The 15,569-nt window shown below is 43.0% G+C and overlaps 1 protein-coding gene across 1 annotated transcript in view; it reads left to right on the top strand.

Annotated features, from left to right (window-relative positions):
* Positions 1 to 15,569, top strand: part of HOXD3 (homeobox D3) — a 61,479-nt gene that overhangs the window by 6,748 nt on the left and 39,162 nt on the right. The window contains exon 2 of the mRNA XM_042474008.1: positions 12,857 to 12,883. The gene's annotated coding sequence lies outside the window, so the exon portion shown is untranslated. The remainder of the gene's footprint in view (positions 1 to 12,856; positions 12,884 to 15,569) is intronic.

Raw genomic sequence — 15,569 nt, 5'->3', positions numbered from 1 at the left:
TAAAAAATCCAATATGGGAAAAAAACCTTTAAAGCTTCTGTCCTGCAGCCACACTCTCAAGACTAGGTTCGGCTTGAGAGACCCCCTCTTTTTTTTTAGGCGGGGGAACCAAATGTACCTTTGGACACCTGAAATCGAAATAGATTTGTCTGGGATTCAAGATTTTAGATCTGAATGCGGTTCCTGCTCCCTCCTAATTATTCTTCAGGAGCCACGGGGTTTCATCCTCCTTCCCACCACTGCCTCCAGAAATTGCTTCTTCATTTTCTTTTAGTCTAGTGATCTGATCTGGATTTCTGTCACAAAGATGTCTCTCTCCCCTTCTCCACTCCCCCTTCCCTCTGTTCCTGGTGTGAAGAGCCAATTTGTCCAGGAGAAGGCGCTGTAGGACAAGCCTCACAACAATTCGGGGCTTAAGACATGTCCTCCACCAGAGAGCAAAGGCAGTGGCTTCTTCACTCATCTAGCCCCTGTTTTAGACCCCCAGAGTCCACTCTAAAAGCCCCCCCCCCTCACTGACCCAAGGAAGAAATGGACACCACAATCCCAAGTTTCTCGACCACCCTCTTCTCCTTCTCCCCATGTCCCATAACAGAGTAAGGGTCACTAGAGATCCAATGAATTCTGTAGCGATGGTGTTTTTCTTTGGAAGTCTCATGCTTAAACTACCATCTTACAACCTGGAGAATCCTTGGAGTTGTAGTTATCTGAGAGACTAGGACTCACTTTTCAGAATCCCCAGAGAACTACAGCTCCCAGGTTCCTTTGGGTGAAGTCAAAGCAAAATGACTGAACTCAATCGCTTCTACCTTTCTTAGGATTTTTAAATAGGTACTATTATTGAGGCTGCAGTGCTATACAGACTGACTTGGAGATAAGTCCTATTGAATTTTGCAGGACTAATTTCTGAGTGGGTTTGAATAGGATGGGCACAGGACTGAGTATGAATTTAATAACACTTACTGCAGGAAACATACCCATAAAACCAGGTTCCAAGGTCTGCTGTAGGCTATATTTCAGTGGAAGGAACTGGCAAAACCACCTCTGAGTATACCCTGCCTAAGAAAATCCTATGAGATTCATGGGGGTCACCTTAAATTGACAGGCCACTTGAAGGTACAATCAGACACAGAGTTTGATTCCCTGTGTGCAGCTCCCATTGAATTCAGTGGGACCAGCGTGTTATTGTTCCTAGGGTTGGCATTTTGGGGAAGGTCATAATCCACCCCTTTCTTCTGAATGGCCTTGGCACATCTGCCTATCTGTGTTCCTACCCGTCTAAAGCACTCAGGCCAAGGGAGATCAGAGAAAAGGCATGTTAACTGCTGCCTATTTAAACAAAAAATGTCCGGTAATAATACTCCACTCCCCGGGTCTCTTGCAGACTTGGGGGTGCTATTTAAAATTACCCTCAGCCACCTTCCTCCACTCTCAAGTGCATCTCATTTATGGGGCTGTATAGAGATAGACAGCCTTTTGTATAAGTCGGGAGCAAAGGAGTAGGTCGCCTTTGGAGGACCATAATATGTCTGGCTTTTGATGTCGTTCTGCTCCAGCTACCTTTGCTTTCTCTTTGATCTCTGTCCCCTCACCCACCAAACAGCAACCAATCCTCCTCAAAAATGTCTATTTCCACATCACCTTCTATCCATTGGCTTGCTGTTTTGACCTCCCCATCCTCCTCTCCAAAACCAGGTGTTAAATGCAGAAGGCCTTACTTGACTTACTATGTCCCTCTGCTTCCCCAGTCCTCCCCCCTCTGGACTGCTTCAGGGTTCACCTTCCATAGTCATGACACAAGTACTTGTCTTTGCTTGACCTTCCGTTTAACACACACACCACCTGCAGCCATCCTTGTCTTTCTCTTCCTTTGGTTGGAGAAAACCCAAAGGGGACATATAGGTGGTTGTCCACCTGATCAGCCTTTTCAGCCTCCATCTGTTGCTGCTTTCTCCTCTTCTTCTAAACCAGAGCACTTGCCTTAAGGACCTCATCCCACCACCCACTCCACCTTGATTTCTAGCTACATTTAGGGGGAGAAAGGGCAAACCAGGGCTGATGGCACACTGCAGAATTAATGCAGCTTGACACAGATTTAAATGCCATGGCCCACTGCTATGGAATCCTGGGATTTGTAGTTTGCTGTGGCACCAGAGCTCTCTGAGGGAAAAAGCTAAACATGTCACAAAACTAAAATAAATAAATAATCCCAGAATTCCATAGTACTGAGTCACGGCATTTAAAGCAATGTCAAACTGCATTCATTCTGCAGTGTAGATGCAACTCAGGTGACTGGGCATGGTGAGAGTTGGTTGTATTAGTTGTAGTAGTTGAACCAGGTTGAGAAGGACTTCCTTGGTCTAATCCAGTAATATAGTACTTAGAACGTGAGAGAGGGGGATATTTGAGGACTATAACTCCCAGAATCCCCCAGCCACCAAGGTCTGTTGCTATACTCGCCACGGAGTTTCTGGAGATTGTAGTCCCCAAAGACTAATGCCTCCAAGTTGTAGCATAAAAATTGAAAAAGGAAAGCTGGGAGCTGGAAAGGAATCTAGCAGAGACTTTAAAACGAACTGGTTGAGGCTTCTTGCACTTCTTCAGATGCATTTTTAGAATGACTCTGGACTAATGTACTGAATAGATAGATGTGCACGGAATGGAGCACTGAATCTGTCAATGAGTGCGTCGCCCTATAAATGCATCTGTAGAAGTGAACTGATATCCACGAAAACTAATGCCAAAAATAAATCAGTCTTAAAAGATGCTGCTAGATCTCTTCCTTCTCCCTTTTTCCTGTTTATTCAGCTATAGGTTAACGTTGCTTTTATTGTTTCCAGCTTGTATCATAGAGTTCTCTTAAGGTGCACCTGCTTTGTAGAAACAATGAGGTTTGACACCATTTTAAAGTCCCATAGCTCCATCCTATGGAATCCTGGCATTTGTAGTTTCACAAGGTCTTTCGCCTTCTCTGCCAAAGAGTGTTGGTGCCTCATAAAACTACAAATCCCTGGATTCTGTAGGATGGCTCCATGACAGTTAAAGTGGTGCCAAACTGCATTATTTCAACAGTGTTGATCAGTGATCCCCAAACTGTGGTCTTTAAGGAATTTTGGACTTCAGCTCCAGGAATCTCAGATTATTGGCCAACTTGGCTGAGGCTTCTGGGAGCTGAAGTCCAAAATCTCTTAAAGGACACAGTTTGGGGACCATTGGTGTAGATGCACCATTAATGAACACAAATGCCTTCTGCCACCGCCAAGAGAGAGGGTATCGGGCCCAAAAGGAATAGCAAGCCCACACTAGCACACAACACACAAGATACACACAATGCACACAATATAGAGAAACTGTCCTTTCGACACCTTCCTATTCCACCCGGGTCTCCTCGGTACTAAGAGGACCATATTGTACTAACCCATTTTAAACCGCTTAGAAAGTGCTCAGCACTGTAAAAGAGGTACCAAAATGTAAGTGCTATTGCTATTGCTACTAGTTCTAAGCAGGCAGGACGAGGAGGTTTGTGGATCTCAAAAACCATTGAGGATCCCCCACTCACACACACACACACCACAAGCCCTACTTATTTCACCTGATCTTTCCCCCAAGGAATGGCTGTCCTGGGACAGATGCCCCAAATAGTTTAAAGGAATGTGGAGCATATTCTGAGGAATGAGAAGGTGTTCAATGTGCCAGATTCAAAGTCTGCATCCGCACTGCAGAAATAATCCTGTTTGACACCGCTTTAACTGCCATGGCTCAATGCTATGGGATTCTGGGGACTGTAGTTTGTTGTGTTATCTGAGAGAGAAGTCTGAAAATCTCACAATACTACAGATCCCATAATTCCATAGCATTAAACCATGGCAGTTAAAGCAGTGTCAAACTGCGTTACTTCTGCAGTGTAAATGCAACCCAGGATTAGATTAGACTGGACGGGATAGTCTAAAGGAGAAAAGGGAGAGAGCTAGGGAAGCTGCTCCAATCCAAGCCAATGCAAAACACTGCACCTGCCCTAGTGCCCTCTGAGACTGCTGGGCCACAACTCCTACTATTACCAGCCAACATGGCATGGTTGATCTGGGGCTGACGGGATTACAGTTCAACACATTTGAAGGGCTCAGTTTTGGGGGAAAGCTACAAAACTCCGTGGGACAGAAAAGCCAAGAGAGGCTCACTGGGTCTCTTGCTTCTATCCCTATTCTTTCTAACAGACCCGTTTGGGAAGCCAGATTACCAGTCCAAGTGCTTGTTGGACCTGAGTCCCAGCAAGCAATGCCTTTGGAAACAATCTGGGCTTCTTTTCTCATGCATCTTTTGTCCATCGTAGCACAGTCGGCCTTTTCTATCCACGGATTCAAGCACCCAGGGCTTGAAAATATTTTTTAAAAGTATATATTCCAAACAGCAAACCTTGATCTTGCCATTTTATATAAGGGACGCCAATTTAATAAGCCGTTGTATTTAATGGGGCTTGAGCATCCATGGATTTTGGTATCCGTGGGGATTCCTGGAACCCAACCTTAAATGCGGATACCAAGGGCCGACTGTACTCTGTTTTGAACTACAACGCCCAGCATCCCTGTCCTTTGACCTTTGTTCAGGATGATGGAGCTTGTTGGCCGAAGGCAAAGACCTTTTCTCTTCATGGTTTTGAATATCCTTGGCATTATACTCAAAAGCTGTGTCTCCAAGAGGGATGGGTCGCCTCGTGGGATTGCAGTTCCCATTATCCACTCACCATTGGCTACCATTGGCTGAGGCTGGTGGGAGTTTAGGAGTCCAGCAACCCTTGGAAGGGCATAAGGTGTCCAACCCGTTAAGGATATGCAGAAGGTTTGAAAATCTTCGCCTTCCTCTTGCAAGGAAGCAGCGTGAAAGCGGAGTTCCCCCCCTTTGCGCTGCGCGTGCCTCCTCGGTCCCTGGGCCTTTTTAAGGGGCATCACGGGGCTAATCCGGTTTGAAGGAGACCATTTTTCAAAGCTCCAATTTTTCACCTGAGAGCTCCCTTCGTTTCCTCTCTCTCTCTCTCTGCGCATTCATGGAAGGCCGCGTCATCTCCTCCTCGCACAGTCCATTGGCCTTATTTCCTTCTTTTGTGGTTTCGGGACATTAAACCTTCTTGCCAATTTCCACCGGGATCCCTCTATCCTGAATGGTGGGGGTTCGTGCAGAGCAACTGAACCAGCTTCTTATGCCTTCGTGGTTTTGGGAAAGAAGCCGGTAATTGGCCCTGGCATTTTGGCATCAGAGCGCAGGGCTTGAGAGCAAGGCAGGGAGAAAGTCTCCGAATCCGTTTCTGCCCGGCGGTCAAAGAGAAGTTTTGAACTTGATCTCTTCTTCTTCCTAAACTACATTTCTTCCTGCTACCTTGATATCACCAAGGAAGGCAGAGGACATTAGTCGCCCTCCCCTCCCGCTCTCTTTTTATTGTCACAACAACCCTGAGAGGTGGGAAGGCTTAAAAATAGGGACTGATCCAAGGAGAGGCAGAAAAACTTATGGGTGAAGGGGGATTTGAACCTGGGTCTCCCTGGTGGAAAATGGAGGCTCTAAGCAACACATTAGGTTGGCACCTGTGAGAAAATCTCAGTTATTGATCTCTGTGGTATTATTTTTAGTGACAGCTTTATAAATGAGCGATAGCCCAGAACAGGGAAAGCATGCTTTAATGTATTTATTTTTTTTAAAGAGAGATGAAAATCAGCTTTTTACTGGCTTCTCTAGAAAGCAGGGAAGCAGTTAGCAGCTGCTCTGGGTCCCCAAAGCATTTCTGCCCCTTTAAGGTTTCCTTTGAAGCAGAAGTCACCAGTCCAGAATCTCGGGATTTATACCAGAAAAATTAAAGCCTCCTGTGTTTCTGAACATGTACCAAGTGCTTTCCCTTATAGTCGTCCGGGAATTATCCAGAGCCAACATTAGGAGAAAGTGTTTGGCAGAAAAGGACAAGAAGTTAACTATTCATTTTGTTATTGTGTCTTCATTGCCAGGAATATATGTTTGTGGGATTTGTTTCCAAACTAATTTGGCTGTTTTGGAAAACTATGCACTTTGAGTAGGGATGGGGTTACAGCAAAACGTCTTTGGCCAACCCTAAATGAAGGTATCTTGATATGCCTGGTGTGAAACGCTTGGACTGAGCAGATCTCATGCCCAACTTATGCAAATGCCTAAGGGTTTCAAGTGCAGGACAGCTGAGGGATCATACCAATTTTGTATTCTCAAGCACCTGGCCTTACTACCTGGTGCCTGCTTATTTATTTCCCAGGTGACAAAGTTACTACAGGGTCCCTCTGCAGAATGCACCTAACTATACACTCAGTTCAAAGCCAGATGCCAGGGAGAATGGTGCTAGTGTAGACATTAAGATGCATACGTACAGGAACATAGAGACTGTGGAGGAGCATTCTGTCTCTTGTACTCTCAAAAGACCAGGGCAACGAACTGGTAATACTGCCCCTTATCACCCTGCTAGAGCCAACATCCACCCACTCTAGTTTCCATTAAAACAGGCCCACACTTAAAACAGGGACTGAGAACAAGATGTTTCTGGACCACAAACCCCATCTTCCCCCACCATTGGTTCAGAGGACTAGGACTGATGGGAATTATGGTCTAACAACATCTGGAAGATTGCACATTCCCTACTTCTAGGCTTAAATGTTTCATGTCACCACCAACAGAAAGACCTTTCAAAGAGTTTTCTAGTGGGGCTCCTTCACCAAGTGTGCATCACTTTTAGAATAGACTTTTCCAACCCAGTATCTTCCAGATTCCTTAAAATACAACTCCCATCTTCCTCTGTCTATTGAGGTATGGTGGCAGTGGCTGATAGGAGCTGTAGCTCAAATCATCTAGATGATACCAAGTTGCCTACTTCAGAATATACTAGGACAGAGGAAATATGTTTGCAGAAAGTTTTCCCTCCCCAAATGTTATAAAAAGTTGAGAAATATCTCCCGAATCAAATCCCATGTTCAAGACCCTTGGAGGAAGCAATGTCCCAGGTCAAGTCGAAGTACTTTGAAAGAAACCTAGATATATTTTGAGCCATGGAAGGTGCTGCTTCCCAGAGCTGTTTGGCTGCTTACAGTTTATAAGATGCTCAGGTTCATGTGTAAGATTTCAGTTTAGTACCTAGTAGGCATTTCATTAAAGTTAAGAGGAGTCAAACTGGTCTAAATCTTTATGCAAAGGGCTCTTGTAGCACCTATGAGACTAACTGAAAGAGATAAATTGGTTGGTAGCATGAGCTTTGGTAGGCTTGAGTCTATTTCCTCAGATCTCAATCTTGGAGGTGAATCAAGACTGACTCATACTTAGAAGAGACCCACTGAAATGCCTACGACTGAGATTAGGAATTATTTCATTGGGTCTACTTTAAATAAGTTCAAACCAGTTTGATTTCATGGACTGTGTGAATGCTGTCCACAGGAAGGACAGGGAATCTCATCCTATTTTATCTTTACTTTGTTTTAGATTTCGTTCATGCCAGTTGTAAGCCAAGTGTGAAAAAGTGATGAATAAGGAAACCTAGATGGGAGGCTATCTTGGGACAATTAGTACATGACATTCTTGGGGTCTGAGGTCTGTGGGGACAGGCAAGAATGATAGACAGAATTAATTCCTTCCACAGATCAATTAATCCAGAGTTGTTGGACTGAAGCAGTTAAATTTGTTGGCTGGAAAAACATAGTTTGACTAAACGACCTCTTTAAACAACCTTATCTGAAATAAAGTTCCATCCAATTGAAGGCCAACCAGTCTACATAAACTGAGCTTAAACTAGCTTTTATACACAGTATTATTAAAGGCACGACTCACAGTAAACCAGCACTGAGAGTGCAGTGATGTGAGTGTTGGACTAGGTTTCCTGGAGACCTGGGTTCAAATCCTCACTCTGCTATGGAAACCCACTGGGTGACCTTGGACAATTCATATTCTCACAGCCTCAGAGGAAGGCGAAGGCAAACCCCCTTTGAACAAATATTGCCAAAATATTACCCTTTGGGCCGCCATAAATCGGAATCAAATTGAATGCACACACTGCCCAGATCCTACAACTTCCAGATTAGAATTAATGATCTACAGATATATTATTATTATTATTATTATTATTATTATTATTATTATTAGTTCCTCTCTTTTGGGAATATTCTCTTTTGAGTTTTTCAATTATGGTTTACTTGAATCATTTCCTTAGGAATAAGAACTAATTTTTCCTAATCTGGCCATTTCTTTGACTCCAAACTGTTCATTATTTGACCTTACAAAACTGTGTGTGTATGTACATGCTTCCCAGTACCCTGTTGAGTTATGGCGACCTTATACATTTCATAGGTTTATTTTTTTTAGGGAATACTCAGAGGTGTTGTTGTCAATTCCTTCCTCTAAAATATAGCCTACAGCACCTGGTATTTGATGGTGGTCGCCCATCCATTTTCTAACCAGGGCTGATCCTGCTTAGCTTCCAGGGTCCTACGGAATCTGGTGTCTTTAGGATAAATATTCAAGCTTTTGAACTTTTGCAATGATCATGAAAGCTTCTCATAGAATAAAATGGAATATGAAAATGGTTCCTGCCTGGTAAGTAAGTAGACCGTATCCTACTTTATCTGCCTTTGAGAGTTAAACCTGGATTTAGAGTCAGATCCTGGTGCTTTTTAAACTCAAGAACTTCGACAAAAATATTGCAAACCTGAATTCTGAACCCAGATTTAAGTCAAGTTAGATTACCACCACCACCAGCAGCAGCAACAACAACAACAACAAAGACCCACAAGAATCAATGGGACTAACAGTCATTATGACTTTTCACCTCACTGATTTCAATGGGGCTGCTGAAAGTATGGCAGCGTGGTGTAGTGGTTTGAGAGTTAGACCAGGACTCCGGGAGATGTGGGTTCAAATCCACACTCAGCAACAGAAACCCATTGGGGTGAGTCACCTTGGATATGTCCCCTCCGGTGGAAGTCCACTTGTCTCTAAGTAACCTGTCTGTTGTAAGGGAGTAACGATTTAGTCACGTTTGTGTCCAAACACATTAAATTGCTCCACTAGGTGAACCAAAAGTGATCCGTGGCTGTTAATTGTATTTTTTTCAAAAACATATCTGGCAATAATGCATCCCGTCCTGACCTGGGCTGCAAATGCTGACAAAAGCCCTGCTTACCTAAATAGGCATGTTGCCTATCTCCCTCTTAGGCTAAGCTTAAATGTTGTAGCGACCTACTCACCCCAACTTCTCCTGGAGCAATTTTCATAAATCAAGTCCTGGAAATAATGGGATCGATTCAAATGACAGGAGGGAGGGTCGTCTCTCCATTCAAACATTTCTGCCTTCTGCTTTTAAATTACAGACGTTTTCCTTTACTCTTCTCCCCCTCCCCTCCCCACATTACTTTGCAATATTATTGACCCCAATTTCGGTAATACCTCCTATTGATCTTCACAACTGGGAGCTCATTTAGCACTACAACCAGCTCTCCACTTTTGCGACTTTGACTTTTGAGGATTTGATTATTTACTGATTTGATTAATATGTTCTCTCTAGGAATCCTTCCAGAGAAATTCTGCTTGAAGTTGACCATAGATTTGTGCTGGAGGACCTAGAGGTTCTTAGAGAAAACACTTCCCTGGGCATTTGTAGGTCCTCCAGCATGATTCTGTGGTTAAATTCTAGCAGATGTTGACCATAGAGTTTTGCTGGAGGGCCAAGAGATTCCTAGAGAGGTGTTCTCTCAGATTAAAAAAGTAGTGTTTTTTAATTTGCGTTTTTCCCCACTTTCATGGAGGCCCTGTACCCTTAACCTCAGTGAATGTGGAGGGCCTACTCTGTATCTATGTACGTATGTGTGTGTATACACAGATACAAACATATATTACATATGCCTACATATGTTATATATATATTAAAGCAAATTCTCAGGGCTTTTTTCCCCCACGGAAAAGGCAATTCTTTCCCAGGACTCTTGAATTTTAGAATTAAGTCTCTTTAAAACCCACTTTGGTTTCTATGCTGGCTATGTGCCACAATAAATCAAATCAAATCAAATCACTTTGGTTTAGTAATACTGCTCTTCCCTCCCTCCTACTCATTCTTTCCGTCCTTCCTGACTTTCCTTCACACCAGACTTCTTTTCTTGTTTTATAACCCTCCTTAAAGTTTCAACTATCAAAGTTTTTGGGAGGAGGAGAATTGGGGGGGGGGGGCAGGAAAAGGAATCATCCTCGCCCTTTTGCCACTTTCACAAGTCTTCTAGCCTCATGGTCTTTGAAACAGTTTGGTCATTGGAGAGAGCCCCAGAAAAGGCGAAGAGGCATTGGGGGACAGTTTCTCTAGGTACTGGTCACCCACCATTCTGTCTTTGTGGAGAGGGTTTGCTCTTTCCTTCCTCTGAGACTGAGAGACTGTGGCTTGCCCAAGGTCGCCCAGTGGGTTTCTATTCCTGAACAAGGATTTGAATTCTGGTCTGCCAGAGTCCTAGTCCAACACTATAAACTACTACACCAGGCTGGCTCTAAGTTAGAGGTATACTGCTCTGGAACATGGAGGTTTCAGGGCGGAGTAGAGAGTTTTTTTCAGCAATTGCTTTTTTGTTGATGTGACTCATGGTGACCCTGTGGATGAGACATTTGCAAATCGTCCTGTTTTCAACCTCTCTGCTCAGGGCCTGCAGGCCCAAGCCCGTATCCTCCCACATCCTAGTCCAAGCATCTGGCCTGATATCTTCCTCTCTTTATACTTTCCTCCACCTTTCCTACTATTATTGTCTTTTCCAATGATTCATGCCTTCTCCTGATGTGGCCAAAGTAGGACAGCTTTAATTTAATCATCTTGGCCTCCGGGGTGAGTTTGGGTTTGATCTGTTCTAGGACCCATTTCTCCTAGACAAACCCGTTTGTCCTGGAACAGTTATTCCCTAACCAGTTTCCTAGAAATACATTCTTCACAGGACACATAGAGCCACAACGTTTACAACAGGTTTTTGTTTTTTAAAACCACCACCACCACCACCATCCAATCCTATTGACATGGAGGAGATTGTTTCTTTGAGCCAACTGGGCTGCCCATGCCTGCCTTCTAGGCTCAATTGCCCAGGCCCTCCATGGCAGAGAAGGGTTGGAGGTGATGGTTGCTTGGAAGGCTCTTGCAAACGGGATGGACTTTTCAGTACTGCTTAAGATGTCCCTCCTTCTTTCCTTTCCTTCCCTTTCCTCCCCCCTCCTCCAGCTCTCCTTCCCTCCCCATGCATATTCATTCATCCCAATAAACTTTGAATCGGTACTCACTCGCAGCGAAATTCACCCCTTCTTTTCCTCAAAAGCAACTAAGGCAGCCAGTTTGGCCGCTTTCTGCTTGCACTTATTTGCAGAGCCTTCCCTAAATGCTACACACAGACATATATATGTACACAAGGGGCCTCCTGTGCATGAACCTTGTTATTTTGGACGTCTTAAATCTCAGAGGACACAGGGCCTTTCCCCCCACTCTCAGCGTTTTTCTCCTTCTCCCTCTGTCTTTCTCTTTCTCTCCCCTCCCTTTTTCCTTTCTTTCTTTCAGGCCCTCTTTATTTAAGTGAATAAAAGTTTAAAGCTGGAGGTTATTTATTGTTCCGCCGAGATGCGTCCTGAGTGGCTCTTTCGAAGCACGTGATTCCAATAAACTTTGTTTTATGGCTCCAGAGTTGACAAGCCAAAATATAATTCCCACCATAAATTAGTTTTAAGAGCATACAAGTGCAGATGCTTGGGTTCCTGGAAGCAGTGACAGGGAAAGTGTGAGCCAGGAGGAGCCTGGATCCAAGAGCCTTTCGGAGGACTTTCTCTTCTCGAGGGTTTTCCTGCCTCTCTCCTTTCCCTCCGGGAAAGCCGACAGTAAGTCTCTGCTGACCTTCCTTCAGGAATACCAAACCCCCTCCTTCTTCTTGTTTAGACTTTATGAATGGTTAGGCTTTATGCAGAGAAGCCTGAATGTGTGCTGGAATAGTTTGGGAATAGTTTGTGCTCCATTTGCAAAGAAACAAAACAAATCCCCAGCTAACTCAGCCAAATCAGGAGATTTTCATGCCGATCTTGCTGTTAGGAGGGCTATTTGGAAGACATCAACCCTGTTTGGAGCCGGTATATTTGAATTGGTTGAATATTTAATTTGCAGGAAATTTCATGATAGCGGTCCTGCAATTCGAGATGGAAACTGGAAAAGAGGGGTGGGTGGCATGGAAAAGACAAAACTTCCACATGGTGCGAATGTAGGACCATTTTGTTTGTGAAAATGAAGGCACAAGAAGACAGAAAAAAGCAAGTTTTAATAATAATAATGCTCAAATTAACAATAATAATAGTCTTATAATTTAATGTTAATAAATTGTGTCGATAGAGGTAGAGATTTGGGGGTGGAGAATAGAGTAATTGTATAAAGTAATTAATCAGGGGGCAAAAAAAAAGCTTTAAAAATTTTAGACACAGAGATGTCAGGTTAATATTAATACAAAGAAATCTTCCCCACGGAAAAAGGAATCTCTTAGACAGATTAAAAAAAGAAAAGATGTGAAGTAAAAACTGATGGTCAAAAAGATCCTTCCAAAATATATACGCACTTGGCTAAAACTAATTCGGCTGATCCCTTCCATTAAATAATGACAATAGTCAAGTAATAATATAGTAATACTAGTAAAGGGGATAATCCCCACTCGAAAAAGGTGTGTTATGTTTTCCTCATGTAATGCAGCACTTGTGTTCTCAGAATGGGTACATGAGGCAACACTGATTAATATTATCAATAAAGGAAGCAGAATATTACCATATATGCATTTCTTCATTTTCATTCTCTTTCTCTTTTTTCCAATTGCAACAGGTTCGGGACAATGGAGGGACACCTACAGTAAGTGAATTCTTCCTTTTTGCAAAACTATATGCCTATATTTATATATTCTGTAGTGGTTTCTAAACTTGAGTAACTCTGACTTTGTATTTACGGAGGCCTTCCATCCTTGGTGTTTCTAGGAGGCTTGTTTGTCCTGTTTGGGACCACAGTTTTACTCTTCCTCCCTCTTCCTCCTCCTCCTCCTCCATGCGTATGCTTGCAGATGGCAGCAAAGGCTGATGCTGCAGTTTCTAGGGAGGTCATTACAGAGCTGCACAGGTGCAAGGTGTCATGTTCTGCCTCTCCTTTCCAGCTAATGAGCAGGATTAGCATTTTAACAGGAGAAGGCCATGCAGTGTCTCCCCCAGCAAATGTCGGCTCTATCAAGGACAGAAGAACCATTGGCTTCTCTGTCGCCCATAGATGCGACTTGCCCTTGCATTTTGTGCTGCGACTGCACAGCATTTTGAGGGCGAACTAATAACGTTCTAATAATGGGGTGCTGCGATCCCAGGATGTCCGCCTAGCTCCTTGCTTCAGCCTAAACTTGTTGGGAAATAAGGCACCGTTGTTGTGAACTGAAACACAATGTTCCTAATAAGTCTGTTGGGGAGTAAGTCGAAGTGATGTTATTGTTCATCGGTTTGGTGTTCCCAGTGGTTGACTTTTATGGAAATCACAGGAGGAAAGGGGAATGGTGTTACCATCTGAATTTAGTGGGAATAGGGGCACTGAACCTTATTTTAGAGGAAGAAATGAATGTGAGAGGAAGGAGAGGGAAAGATGCCTCCATTTTAACAAAACGGAGAGAAGGAAGGAAAGAGTCAATGAAAGAAGATGATAAGTGCTTTTTGCATCACGTATTTATGTATCTATGCATTTAGTTTTCCATGAAAGAATTATATGTTTTAATGTATTTTAGCCTACTGTTTTTTTGGTATACAGTGCCTTACATTCTTGTTTGGAAGATAAAAACCACCCGCTCTTTGAATTACTCAACCTGTAAAGGCGATTCTTTTCAGCAGTTTCTCTCCCCATCCCTCCACCTTTTTCTTTCTCTTTGTGAATTTTTTCCTGCTATCTTTTAAAAATTCAAGCCTGATATTTCGGGTCATTCTGTATAAAACTACAATTATTGTGTTTGTGTGCGTATGTATATAGCATTCTGATTGCTTTAAAGCACGGAAGGAGAAAGGAGGGAGGTTTCTGGGTTTACGGAGAGCTTTTGCTCTGACTTCAGTTTTCTCCAGCCAGCTCTTAAACATTCTTTTTAAAGGAACAAGGCTCCCTTTCTTTTATTTCCCAGTCTGTTCTTTCCTTTCTTTCTTTTTTTTAAAAGGGGGTAAAAAAATCTTCCTTAAACTTAGCTTGAGCATACTGATTATGAACTGGAATACAAAAAGGCCTGATGGATCAAAAGACTTTGTATGGGCAGTTGAGCAGGAGGTGAATATTTAACGCTTTTGTTCATCAATAACTCCTTTGGCTTTGACCTGTCTGAACAAGTCGCCCAATAAGGTGAAACGCAGGTCACAGCGTCTAACAAATATGAAAATTTGTGCTGTTGCTCCAAATATTGGGGAGATCTATCTCAGATAGAAATAGAGACAGATCTCCCCAGTATTTCGAGCAACAGCACACATTTTCATATTTCTCTCTCTCTACTGGGGAGATCTATCTCTATTTCTTGATCTTGCTCTTTTCCTTGACTTCTGTTCCACACTTTCCATATTTCTTCCCCCTAAAGAAACAGAGTAGAAAGCGACAACACTGTCTTTTCTGTAGGGTTGGCTGCTTTTAGGCACGTCTAAGGTTTGGTGGTTGAAGACTTATTAACCAAAGGGAGCCAAGGCAAGGGGGACTCTTACCCAGCCTCCTAGTTAGAAACGACAACGCCTTTTCGGCCAACTCAGAAAAGAAAAAAAGGGATGGAGTGAATCTAGAGAGATTTGTGGAGAGATCGACTTGATCGCCTCTTTCCAATGAAAGAAGGCCACCTTTCTTGAAATAAAATCCCACCCCTTTAACCCCAAGGAAAAGAAAAAGAGCAGCTCTCTTTTTAGGAATCCAATGGCTCAGGGGTGCTTAATCTCCCCGTAAATATAAAACTCTCTATTCTCTGGTTGGAAGAGTCGGGGGAGGGAGCAGGGAAGGAGGGGGAGGGATCACAAGACCGCGAGGAACCGGGTCATCCACAATACATGAACTTTTGGACTCCAGTCTGTTGCTGTCGACAACGCAGAAATAATGAAACTCTGGGCTGTGTTTGTAAATGGTTTGGAGTGACCTCCCCGCCCTGCCCTTCACCATAAACGCCAATACCCCAAAAACAGAGAGGGGTCTGAGGCTCAGGGTCTCTTTCCTCTAAGGAGAAAGCAGTCAAAAGTAGTGGCATTAAAGGTGCTTTTTTAAAAATAAAATTTGGACGAGGGTATTAAAAAAAGTTGCATTTCGCCAGTGAGAGTAAATCCTTTGGCATTGAGTTTTTTTTAAAAAAATTTAGCTTGAAATGAGGTTTTGATTTTTTTTTTTTGCTATACTTATTACAACTACTTCTACTATTATTACTAAGTGAAAATAAAAAGTGCATATATACTATTACTACTTCTACTATTATTACTATGTGAAAATAAAAAAGTGCACATATACTATTACTACTTCTACTATTATTACTATGTGAAAATAAAAAAGTGCACATATACTA

This window comes from Sceloporus undulatus, chromosome 1 (genome assembly GCF_019175285.1).
Source record: "Sceloporus undulatus isolate JIND9_A2432 ecotype Alabama chromosome 1, SceUnd_v1.1, whole genome shotgun sequence".
Lineage (NCBI taxonomy): Eukaryota > Metazoa > Chordata > Lepidosauria > Squamata > Phrynosomatidae > Sceloporus > Sceloporus undulatus.
Note: the sequence above shows the minus strand (reverse complement) of the source record. Positions and strands in the feature narration are given on the sequence as shown.